Genomic DNA, 3,905 nt, shown 5'->3' with positions numbered 1-3,905 from the left:
CGGGAAGTCACAGAGTCTGAGGTGTTCGGGGGAGACCGACTCTTCTAAAGTGGAGGCGGTAGAAGGAGAGCAGCAGGATTTTTGGATTTTTGTTCTCTCTGTTAGGTATCTGGGTCCGGAGGAGAGTGGGGCGGGGGGGGATGGTTGTGGTGGTGGTGGTGGTGGTGGTGGTGGGTGTGAGGCTGAGGCAGGGCTGGTGTTTCCTTTCCGGGTCAGGTGAAAGAGCTCCTCCAGTGGAGGTTTTTGGACAAGGGGTCTGGTCTGGCAGGATGGGAGGTTGCGGGTCGAGCCACAGGGGAATCTGTCGTAGCTCAGACTCGGGCCTTTGAAGAAATAGACAGAGAGAGGAGTTTTGCTCTGTCTGTCACCGCAGCCGGCACCTCAGGAGCAACAACAGAAGGCTTCCCGAATGAGTGAAGGGGCAGGAGCCAGCGTGCCCCGTGCCTCTCTCAGCCCTGCGCCGGCAGGGAAGGAAGCAGGCAGGCAGGCAGGCAGGCAGGCCTCAGGGCTACTCCCGTCCTACTGCCCGGTGGTCCCTGTCCCGGCCCCGCCCCCACTCTCCCCCTGACCCTCACTGCTCCCCAGCCCTCTTCTCAGCCAGAGAGGCGATGGGGGGGGCGGGGCGGTCCCAGAACAAGTTTCCTCTCATCCACCATCATCTTGCCACCCTGACGACTTGGCCCGAGATCCGGCCTAGGCTGTAGCCGTGTGTGGTTTTCCTGTGGACAAGGGGGCCGGTTCACCATTTCGGAGGAAACCCCTAGCCTTCCACTGCCGAGTCGAGTCGGTGGGACTCGCCAGCCTGGAAGGGGGGAGGGGGGAGGGGAGGTCAGGCCCATTCATTCCGACGGGCCTGGTGTCAGGGCTTCATTCAAGTGCAGGAAGCTCTCTCCCATGGCCTCGGGCTCTTTTCCATTGAACGGCTTTCTTCAATTCCCCCACCCTTAGGCCGCAGTCCGCCAAGGGCCGGGAGGCAGGGAGGGAAGATGTTGGGGCAGGGTGGCTGTCTGAGAAACTCGCCTCGTCTGGGGCAGAAAGAGTGCCCCCCTCCTTTCTCTAACCCTACTAGACTGCTTGAGGATCACGGACGGTTTGGCTCATCGATGAGCCCTGCGTTATGGGCCCGGCAAGCAAACTCCTAACTGGCAACCCGCTGCTCTAGGCGTGTGTGGGTTTTTTGATCATTCACCTTCAAGTTCGCACGACATTGGTCCGTGTCCCCCGCCCCAGCTTCCCATGGGAAATCCTCCGTCTCTTTCCACAGACTCACTGGCGACTTCACACAGCGCCTGCCTCCTCCTCCTCCTCCTCCTCCTCCTCCTCCTCCTCCTCCTCCGAAGGAAGGAAGGAAGGAAGGAAGGAAGGAAGGAAGGGGCTGACCCCGTGGCCGAGCAGTTGAGTTTGCACGCTCCGCTTCAGCGGCCCGGGGCTTCAAAGGTTCGGATCCTGGGCTCGGACACGGTACCGCTCATCAAGCCACGCTGAGGTGGCGTCCCACACGGCAGAACCAGAGGGACCCTCAAAGAGAATATACAACTAGGTACTGGGGTGCTCTGGGGAGAAGAAGAAGAAGGAGGAGGAATAAAAAGAAAAGATAAGATTGGCAATGAGCTCGGGTGCCAGTCTTTAAAAAAAAAAAAAAAGAGGAAGAAAGATGGACAAACAGGAACGAATCCCACTGACGGCACCTCCAAATGGTGGGGGGTAGGGGGGTGGGGGGGGTGGGGAGTGGCATCATCGGGCCAATGGTGACTCTAAGTCGTGATCCCGCGGTTGTGTTATTTGATATTTTATCGAATCGATTTATTATTTTATTTTTGAGGAAGATGAGCCCTGAGCGAACATCTGCCGCCAATCCTCCTCTGTCGGCTGAGGAAGACTGGCCCTGAGCTGACATCCGTGCCCATCCCCCTCTACTTTCCAGGTGGGACGCCTGCCACAGCGTGTCTCGCCAAGCGGTGCCGGGTCCTGCGCCCGGGATCCGGACCGGCGAACCCGGGGCCGGCGGAGCGGAACGTGCGAACTTCACCGCCGCGCCACCGGGCCGGCCCCCGGAGTTGTTTAAAAAATCCAGTAAGGGGCTGGCCCCGTGGCCGAGTGGTTAAGTTCGCGCGCTCCGCTGCAGGCGGCCCAGTGTTTCGTCGGTTCGGATCCCGGGCGCGGACACGGCACTGCTCATCAAACCACGCTGAGGTGGCGTCCCACATACCACCGCTAGAAGGACCCACAACGAAGAACACACAACTATGTACCGGGGGGGCTTTGGGGAGAAAAAGGAAAGACAAAAAATAAAATCTTCAAAACTCCAATAAAACTTTGAGTGAAGACGACGAGGAGGATGCGAAACGTATCTCACGCCTCCGAGCCGAGCCGTCCGTTTAGGAAGGGGGACGAGGACCCTTTGTAAGCGATGTCCCTTTTTAAGCACCATTCTAAACCACAGAACAGAACTCCCTCTCCTCGACCCGGAGCGACCCGGAGCGAGGAGGTTCCTGGGCGTGTCAGAGAGGGGCCACGTCCTCTGCAGCACGAACGAACCGCCAGGGTTCGGCCACGGGAAAGAATTTCTTCCTCTCCAGGCGGACTAAAAGTCGCCGACGGCAGCGGGCGTAGGTGCTATCCTCCCGTCCAGGAAAGGCAGGGAGAACTTCAGCCGTGAAGAGAAGGAGGTCTTCCTCACTCCCCGTTTCGGGAGGGCCCCTTTGGCAGGGGAGTTTTGTCTCCTGATTTCAAGTCAGGAAGAAAAGGGAGAGAGAGAGAGAGAGAGTGTCCTTCTCGTGCCAGGTCGGTCTGAGGGGGACCTCCTCTGGTTTCCTCCCTTCCCAGGGAAGGCCGTTCGCCCCTTCTTCTAGAAAAAGCTCCCAAAGCACCACCGCCCAGGATGGTTGACCTACGCCCATCGTCCCTCCTTTCCCAATCATTTCTACCGCGACAGAGGGACAGAGGCCCCGGCCCCATCCCCATCCCCACCCCCACCCCCATCGCCTGCCTCCTTGATGGCCAAAGGAGCTGCCTCTGAGAATGGAACGGGGCTTGGAAACCTTCTAGAGGGGTGACTCTCACCTGCCTGCCTGCCTGCTGGGAAAAGCACCCACGCTGTCCATCGGACTGCCCTTTTGGGCAAACGTAGGCGTGCCACATAGCGATCGACAGCTATGGCGGGGGGGCGGGGGCGGGGTGGCGTGGTGGTGCCCAGGATCCACGACACGTGACGGCTGCGGAGCACGACAGCCCTAAGACCTTGAGGGAGACGGGGTGGCGCGTGAATCCTTTCGGAACGAGAACGACAGGAAACGCTGACGGGGACGTGTTCTCGTCTCGAGAACACACCAACGCCTCGCACGGTGTCTGACCCGGGGTGCCTCTGACTTTTGTCACCAGAGACGATCCTGTCGACCGCCCCTCACGCTTTGGGGAAAAGGGGAGAGGGACTCGGTAGCACGGGAGAAGCCATCCATCCGCCCTTCCTTTCCGTCTTCACGGCTCCTTCTCGTGGAAAACGAGGAAGCCGTCCGGAGGAACGGAACACTGACCCGGGCCAAAGCGTGGCCCAGCCTGAGCCTCCAAAACCTTCTGCTAAGTGAGAGGTGCCAGACATCCAAGGCGACCTACGTTGCGATTCCACACAGAGGAGAGAGCTAGAACGGTCCAACCCTAGAGGGCGACAGCAGATGGCGGCGGCGGCGGCGGCGGCGGTGGCGGCGGCGGTGGTGGTGGTGGTGGTGGTCGTGGTGAGGCAGATCCGGGAGTGGGGCCGTTTTTTCTTTCGGAGGGAGGGGATGGAAACGGAAACCTTCTGGAAATAGATAGCCGTGACGGATGTGCCACCTGGGGAGAGAGACTCCCGAAGGCCACTGGCTTGTGCCCCGTGGAAAGGATGGATTCGGTGGGATGGGAATTCTACC

This window comes from Equus caballus, unplaced genomic scaffold (genome assembly GCF_041296265.1).
Source record: "Equus caballus isolate H_3958 breed thoroughbred unplaced genomic scaffold, TB-T2T haplotype2-0000892, whole genome shotgun sequence".
Taxonomy (NCBI): Eukaryota; Metazoa; Chordata; class Mammalia; order Perissodactyla; family Equidae; genus Equus; species Equus caballus.
This window is presented reverse-complemented; position numbering follows the sequence as displayed.